This window comes from Oncorhynchus gorbuscha, linkage group LG26, assembly GCF_021184085.1.
Source record: "Oncorhynchus gorbuscha isolate QuinsamMale2020 ecotype Even-year linkage group LG26, OgorEven_v1.0, whole genome shotgun sequence".
In the NCBI taxonomy this organism is placed as follows: Eukaryota; Metazoa; Chordata; class Actinopteri; order Salmoniformes; family Salmonidae; genus Oncorhynchus; species Oncorhynchus gorbuscha.
The window spans coordinates 27,511,459-27,520,581 of NC_060198.1; the positions used below are offsets into that span (position 1 = coordinate 27,511,459).

The 9,123-nt window shown below is 43.0% G+C and overlaps 1 pseudogene; it reads right to left on the reverse strand.

Moving 5' to 3' along the window:
• Positions 1–4,791: 4,791 nt before the first annotated feature.
• Positions 4,792–8,163, reverse strand: LOC124015913 (annotated as a pseudogene).
• Between the last annotated feature and the right edge of the window lie 960 nt (positions 8,164–9,123).

Genomic DNA, 9,123 nt, shown 5'->3' on the forward strand with positions numbered 1-9,123 from the left:
AGTCTGCCAGTCTGCATGGAGCAGCCAGAGCTGCATGGAGCAGCCAGAGGTTGCATGGAGCAGCCAGAGTTGCCAGTCTGCATGGAGCGGCCAGTCTGCATAGAGCAGCCAGAGCTGTCAGTATGCATGGAGCAGCCAGAGCTGCCAGGTTGCATGGAGCAGCCAGAGCTGCCAGTCTGCATAGAGCTGCCAGTCTGCATAGAGCATCCAGAGCTGCCAGGCTGCATGGAGCTGCCAGTCTGCATAAAGCAGCCAGAGCTGTCAGTCTGCATAGAGCAGCCAGAGCTGCCAGTCTGCATGGAGCAGCCAGAGCTGCCAGTCTGCATGGAGCAGCCAGAGCAGCTCGATCCGCCAGTCAGCCAGACTCTTCCAGATCTGCCAGTCAGCCAGACTCTTCCAGATCTGCCAGTCAGCCAGACTTCCAGATCTGCCAGTCAGCCAGACTCTTCCAGATCTGCCAGTCAGCCAGACTTCCAGATCTGCCAGTCAATCAGACTCTTCCAGATCTGCCAGTCAACCAGACTCTTCCAGATCCGCCAGCCAGCCAGTATCTGCAAGAGCCAACTACCTACCTGAGCTTCCTCTCAGTGCTGAGTTTCCTCTCAGTGCTGAGCTTCCTCTCAGTGCTGGGCTTCCCCTCAGTGCTGGGCTTCCCCTCAGTGCTGAGCTTCCCCTCAGTCCCGAGCTGCCCCTCAGTCCCGAGCTGCCCCTCAGTCACGAGCTGCCCCTCAGTCCAGTGGGGTTCTGGGTGAGGACTATTAGGCCATGGTCGGCGGCGAGGGTGGATTATCCCAGGACGCGAGGGGGATGAACAATGACATTTATGGAGTGGGGTCCACGTCGCGAGCCGGAGCCGCCACCATGGACAGACGCCCACCCGGACCCTCCCTAAGGTTTTGAGGTGCGTCCGGGAGTCCGCACCTTGGGGGGGGGGGTTCTGTCACGCCTTGGTCTTAGTATTTTGTGTTTTCTCTATAGATTTGGTCAGGCCAGGGTGTGACATGGGTTATTGTGGTGTGTTTTTGTCTTACGGGTTTTGTGGGGTGTCTACGTAGTCTATGGCTGCCTGAGGCTGTTCTCAATCAGAGTCAGGTGATTATCGTTGTCTCTGATTGGGAACCATATTTAGGCAGCCATATTCTGTGAGTGTTTCGTGGGTGATTGCTCCTGTCTTTGTGTTTGCACCAGATAGGGCTGTTTCGGTTTTCGTTATTTCATTTCGTTATTTTTGTCGTTTCTGTATGTATAGGTTTTCCTTCATTAAAATATCATGAATCATCATCACGCTGCATTTTGGTCCGATCCTTGTTCTATCTCTTCGTCAGAGGAGGAGATAGAAGAGAGCCGTTACAGATATCTCCATGATATCCCCATAATGTGAACTCCTTGTGACATTCTCCTGTTAATTTTAATTACAAAAAACACAAATGGTAGCTAAAGTATTTGCTAATATGCATTGCATTCAGAAAGTATTCAGACCCCTTGACTTTTTCCACAATTTGTTACATTACAGCCTTATTCTAAAAATGTATGAAATTATTTTTTTCATCATCAGGGCTGAATACCTATATAAATAAGGTATTTCTGTTTTTATTTTTAATATATGAGACAATTAAAAAAATATATGTTTTTGCTTTGTTATTATGAGGTATAATAGGTTAAAAATGTATGAAATTATTTTTTCATCATCAGTCAACACACAATACCTCATAATGACAAAGCAAAAACATATATATTTTTAAATAGTCTCATATTTATTAAAAATAAAAACAGAAATACCTTATTTCGCCAGCAGCTTACCACCCTGCATACCACTGCTGGCTTGCTTTTGAAGCTCAGCAGGGTTGGTCCTGGTCAGTCCCTTGATGGGAGACCAGATGCTGCTGGAAGTCGTGTTGGAGGGCCAGTAGGAGGCACTCTTTCCTCTGGTCTAAAAAAAAGATATATCTCAATGTCCCAGGGCAGTGATTGGGGACATTGCCCTGTGTAGGGTGCCATCTTTTGGATGGGACGTTAAACTGGTGTCCTGACTCTCTGAGGTCATTAAAGATCCCATGGCACTTATCGTAAGAGTAGGGGTGTTAACCCCGGTGTCCTGACTAAATTCCCAATTTGACCTTCAAACCATCATGGTCAGCTAATAATCCCCAGTTGACAATTTGCTCATTAATCTCCCTCCTCTCCCCTGTAACTATTACCCAGGTCGTTGCTGCAAACGAGAATGTGATCTCAGTCAACTTACCTAGTAAAATAACAGATAAATAAAACATTTATAAAAAATGTACGTAAGTATTCAGCCCTGGATACTTATGAGTGTAGAGGTGCTCAAAGATGGCCTCTGGTGGTCTGATTGAGCATTAATGGCAACAATGGCTGACAGTAAAATACTATGATTTCACGCACTTTAAGTTGCCTTACCATATCAGAATGCAACTACTAGATGAGGACACCCTTCACACTATATACACAGCAGTGCCGTTCAAAATGATGGAGGATTTTGTTTTGTTACCATGGCCTTATTTCGATTACAGCATATTGGATGACTGTCATTCATATTCCCATTCACCCAGCTCAATGTAACATCAATAGGTTTAGGCTACTACATGATACGGAAATTTTCCCAATACCAATCAAGAGATTGCTACAACTTATAGCCTAGAAATGAACATTTATACCATAGGTGCACAGGTCGAGAGACAAATTGGAGTGATCAAGGTGACAGGCAGAGACACATTCAATCCCACCTTGCACACTCTTGCCTGCATCTAGCTGATCTGGGGTGTAATCTTTAGTCCAAATAGTTGCAAAACATTTCAAAAGTTTCTATTGGACAAATAAATTCAGGTTGGTCCCGCCCCATTTCGTTCTGTTTAAGAAATATTTTGCAACAGAATCGGCAGAATGAATACACCCCTGATCACACACACACACAGTTAAATTTCATAGCAGCCACATTGAGCATTATCACTTTACTTGTTTAAAATTAATTCTCGCATCTACAAGCTTTCCTCCTCTCAGCTTTTCCCTTCACTTGTGGACTTCAGTACACAACACAACAGCTATCTGTGATTAGGCACAAAAAACTCTCCTTACCAAACCTTCACACCATAACCACTAACCGCTACACAACCTACATCGTCACCATATCAAGGTTATAGTAAAACAAAACCAAATAGAACCAACACATTAGTAAACCCACAATCCAATCCCAAGTGTACAAATATGCATTACAGTGTACAGCAAGAAGTTTAGCAGTTAAACCGACGGGCCCTGGTGTCCATACATTTATAAAACCAAAAGCTTACATAGACTTGGAAGAGTTGCAGTGTTGAATAGCCTTAGCCAGCTAGCTAACATAATTAACATTTCTCTCTGTTTGAGTCAGGTTCTTTGGGTAGAATAAATTAGCTGCAATAGCTAAGTGAAAGGAATACTAATAAGAAGAAAAAATCAGATGAAATATAGCTAGCTCTCTCTCTATGCTGCTTCAACTATTGCCTTTCTCTCTTTGAGTCAACTACTCACTGCAGTGCTAGCTAGCTGTAGCTTATGCTTTCAGAACTAAATTAATGATCAGATCCTTTGTATGGAAAACTTGTTACTTCATACTGCAAGAGCTCTGATAGGTTGGAGGATGTCCTCCAGGTGTCGTCATAATTATTGTGTAAGTCTATGGAATGTGGTGAGAACCACGAGGCTCCTCGGTTTTGAATTATTGAAGTCAATGTACCCAACGAATTCGCCAGACAAAGGCTATTTCTTTTACAAAACAACTGGGCATTGTTTTATTTGAAAGAATATGGCCCTTTATAATGTCCACTTATGTTCATATGCTGTATATAATATCTTAACGTTTTAAAACAAAATAGATAAATCATTTGTCCAGCCTTTGTTGCTACGCTTGCAGATGTCCATAATATGCTGCGACCCTAATCAAAAAGTATTTATCACCAAATAACAACAACTTAGCTATAGGTTGTTGTGACATTTGAACTTAAAACATGTTTTTCATTGAATGAAATAATAATTGTATGGGTGAACACCTTATAGTTTCATTGTATTGACATTCCCAACCTTATATACAGTCGTCCGTTTTTGTTCAAAATATGAAGTTATTGAAACTGAAACACTGCATCCTGAATGGATGGAGGCAGCAAACAATGTTCTAGGCCAGCCACAATTTACACCCTGATAGAAATATGTTTTGGACTACCAATAAATGTATTGGTGAATTATATTAATCATGCATCTATTCTGCCAACAATACCTTACTGTACAACATGGAATTTTGAGTCAAATAGAACCTTCATTTTTTTTAAACCTCTTATAAAGTTGGTTTTGAAGCATAAACTGGGAATTTTATATGTTTTACTGATATTATGATTGTCCGTCTGTTTCATATCTGCAAAGTAGTTCAAATGCTGTCAGTTCCACTTTAAATACTTCAAAATCAGTCAAATATACAGTATTTGGTTCTTTGAGCTTGACGCCAATAAGCACAAAGTAAGGAAAAATGTGACCTGTAATTGTTTTTTTAAATATGTGCCAGAAATGTATTTGTGCCTCTTTTTCCAAGAAGGACCATAGTGATTGTATCAGATGTTATCGCAGAATAAACATTTGATAAGCTAAACATTGTGGCCATTAGGGTGTCTTCACTTGTTCTCTCCGGTGGTTTAGCCGTCTATCAAAGTTTTGTTTACAATATTTCATGGTATTGTGTAAAAAATGTGAATAATCAATGTGTTATGATGAGAAGGAATTCAAGAAAACAGCCAACAGACCTAGAAACATATTTAAATACATTTTATTTGCAATGTCCAGCAATGCAATATGGTATGAATCAACAGATGTAGAGTGTGTTTTTACAAGTACAAAGTATTTCCTGAATAGTAAATTGTATGCAGTGATACTAATGCATTTTGAAAAGTCCTTTATAAAAATCCCTGACTTTAGTCAATCTCTTCAATGGTTGGGCCTTGGGAGCTGTCACCAGAGCTGGTCCGTGCCTGATCTCCACAGCAACCTGTGGGCATCCCTCCCTGCTGGTACAGCTTGGTAATGATAGGCTGGCATACTTTCTCCAGTTCCTTTAGCTGATGCTCATACTCCTCTTTGTCGCCCAGCTGGTTGTTCTCCAACCAGGAAATGGTCTGGTCGCACCTGTCCACCACTTTCTTTTTGTCCTCCTGGCTGATCTTGCCTTTCATGTTGTCGTCCTCCACGCTGCTCTTCATATTGAAGGCGTACGACTCCAGGGAGTTCTTGGCAGCTATCTTCTCCCTCTGTGCGTCATCCTCAGCTTTGTATTTGTCAGCGTCCTGCACCATCCTCTCAATATCCTCTTTGCTGAGCCGGCCCTTGTCGTTGGTGATGGTGATCTTGTTCTCTTTGCCCGTGCTCTTGTCCACCGCTGATACGTTCAGAATGCCGTTGGCGTCGATGTCAAAGGTCACCTCGATCTGAGGGACTCCTCGTGGGGCAGGGGGGATCCCAGAAAGCTCAAACTTCCCCAGGAGGTTGTTGTCCTTGGTCATGGCTCTCTCCCTCGTAGACCTGGATCATGACCCCGGGCTGGTTGTCGGAGTAAGTGGTGAAGGTCTGGGTCTGTTTGGATGGGATGGTGGTGTTGCGTTTGATCAGGGCGGTCATGACCCCTCCGGCGGTTTCGATGCCCAGGGACAGGGGAGCCACATCCAGCAGCAGAAGGTCCTGGACGTTCTCAGACTTGTCGCCAGACAAGATGGCCGCCTGGATGGCAGCGCCGTAGGCCACCGCCTCGTCTGGGTTGATGCTCTTGTTTAGCTCTCGGCCGTTGAAAAGTCCTGCAGGAGCTTCTGGACCTTGGGGATCCGGGTGGAGCCTCCGACCAGGACGACGTCGTGAATTTGGGCCTTGTCCATCTTGGCATCCCCGAGGGCTTTCTCCACAGGCTCCAGGGTTCCCCTGAAGAGGTCGGAACACATTTCCTCAAAACGAGCCCTGGTGATGGAGGTGTAGAAGTCGATGCCCTCAAAAAGAGAGTCAATCTCAATGCTGGCCTGGGAGCTGGAGGACAGTGTTCTCTTGGCCCTCTCGCAGGCTGTCCTCAGCCTCCTCAGAGCCCGCTTGTTCTGGCTGATGTCCTTCTTGTGTTTCCTCTTGAACTCCTCCACAAAGTGACTGACCAGGCGGTTGTCAAAATCCTCCCCGCCCAGGTGAGTGTCTCCAGCTGTGGCCTTCACCTCAAAGATCCCATCCTCGATGGTCAGGATGGACACGTCAAAGGTGCCCCCACCCAGGTCAAAAATCAGGACGTTGCGTTCCCTGGACATGCATTTGTCCATGCCGTAGGCGATGGCTGCCGCCGTGGGCTCGTTGATGATCCTCAGCACATTCAGCCCAGCGATCACTCCAGCGTCCTTAGTGGCCTGTCTCTGTGAATCGTTGAAGTAGGCAGGGACTGTGATGACTGCATTGGACACCTTCTGGCCCAGGTAAGCCTCAGCGATCTCCCTCATCTTCACCAGGACCATGGAGGAGATCTCCTCTGGGTTGAAGGATTTGTTCTCACCTTTGTAATCGACCTGAACTTTAGGCTTTCCTCCGTCGCTGACCACCTTGAAGGGCCAGTGCTTCATGTCGGCTTGCACGACCTGATCGTTGAACTTTCGGCCAATCAGGCGTTTGGCGTCGAAAACGGTGTTGTTGGGGTTCATGGCCACCTGGTTCTTTGCTGCGTCTCCGATAAGTCTCTCAGTGTCTGTGAAGGCCACATAGCTGGGTGTGGTCCTGTTGCCCTGGTCGTTGGCGATGATCTCCACTTTGCCATGCTGGAACACCCCCACACAGGAGTAGGTGGTGCCCAGGTCAATGCCGATAGACGGGCCTTTAGCTGATGACATCTTGATGGTTTGGAGTTAGTTGCCTACAAATGAATGAAATCATATTTTAGAAATTGATATTATTCTACGAAAACCTAGGTGCAAGTAATGACAATCTCCACCAACAGAGATGTTAGCATAAATATACTTGAATAACAACCAGACCTGGGTTCAAATACATGCGTATTTAAGTATTTCTAATTCTTATTTTCTGTGTATTTGAGTATTTTCAAATAATGTGGCCACTTCTATTTAAAGTATTTTCAAATCATTTTATTGAAATACTATTTTAACTATTTTCAAATACTTATCTCCAAATACATTTCAAATACACCTAGGAACAAACAATCCTGGGTTCAAATGCATGGAATATTTAAATATTTTCATTTTAAAATACACTTGTCTGTGTATTGGAGTATTTTCAAATACATGGTAATACTTTCCAAATGTACTGGTATTTTAAAGTCCTTGAAAAATAATAATAAGCATTTGAACCCAGGTCTGAAAACAACACTGTTGTCAATGTTTGTGTTATATATATAATATATATATTAGTGTTAGACACAATCATTTCTGCTAATCTATTACAGAGAAACTATTTTCACAACAGGCCTCCATTTTTTCTATGAACACTCCTGAATAATATTGTGTTATCTTCACAGAATTAGAGCAGATTTTCTTAAAATGAACAAATAACTAATTATAATAAAATAATAATATGCTGCAAAATAAATGTAGGCATAGTCTGTCCAATGAATATTATTATAATATTATATCATTATAATATTATTTCTTTATTAGTTAACCAAATATTCTGGCATAATGTTATAGCTAAATCAGCTATGTCCACACAACCAACATAGTATCATTGTTTTTCTATCAAGTTTATAACTGTCACAGCCATTATAAAAATAGGGTCCTGAATGAATTCCCCTTTACTTACAGTTTATGAATGTAGAGGTCTGTTGAACGTATTTCTTCTCTTTTCTTGCTTTCTTTTCCCTTTAGTATTCTCGTTGAGTCGATGTTTGAATCTGAATGTACTGGTACTGAATGTACCAGAATATATACCATCCCCATTGCCTAAAAAATAGCACTCGTGATTTCTAGCCATTTCTCGAACTCTCCGACTACATTGCTCAAGAGAGTGCAGCATTCCTGTGCAATGACGCAGGCTGCGAGGCGTATGCAAATGAACGTTCTCGTTATTCCAGAGCGTTCGAGAGGCGCGGAGACCTGTCCAGAACGCACACACACAGCACACTAATAGTGAAACCATTATTTGTATTGATTAAAATGATCAAAAATCGTTAATGATTCAAATTTCAACACAAATGAAACAGCATCCGGTTCAATCTTATTCAGTCGACATTTCAGTCTATCGGCCACACTGCAGTTCCTCAACAGTTCACGAGATGTCAGTCTATACATTTCTTTCTCACTAATGAATAATAAACATGTATTGTAAGAGAATTGAGTGTCTACTGCACAAGTGGTATGTGCAACTCACCACAAGTTAATGTGCCTCCAGGGAAGATCCTTTTTGTTGTATTTAAGCCAGACTATTTAAGATATCCAGTATTAATTGTTAAATGAAAGACAAATGATGAACACACTGGCTAATCCTTCTCTATTCTATTCTAGTCAATGTTATTCTGTTCTAAACCATTCTAGTCTACCCGATTCCATACTGATGGCCTATCAGTTCACATTTGCTTACCAAAAACAAGATATTGTCACGCCTTGGTCATAGTATTTTGTGTTTTCTCTATTTATTTGGTCAGGCCAGGGTGTGACATGGGTTATTGTGGTGTGTTTTTGTCTTAGGGGTTTTGTGGGGTGTCTACGTAGTCTATGGCTGCCTGAGGCGGTTCTCAATCAGAGTCAGGTGATTATCGTTGTCTCTGATTGGGAACCATATTTAGGCAGCCATATTCTGTGAGTGTTTCGTGGGTGATTGTTCCTGTCTTTGTGTTTGCACCAGATAGGGCTGTTTCGGTTTTCGTTATTTCATTTCGTTATTTTTGTAGTTTCTGTTTGTATAGGTTTTCCTTCATTAAAATATAATGAATCATCATCACGCTGCATTTTGGGCCGATCCTTGTTCTACCTCTTCGTCAGAGGAGGAGATATAAGAGAGCCGTTACAGAATCACCCACCCCACCCGGACCAAGTGGCGTGGTAACAGGCAACAGCGGGAGCAGGAGCAGCGCGACAAGAATTTCTGGACTTGGGAGGAAATCCTCGACGGGAGAGGACC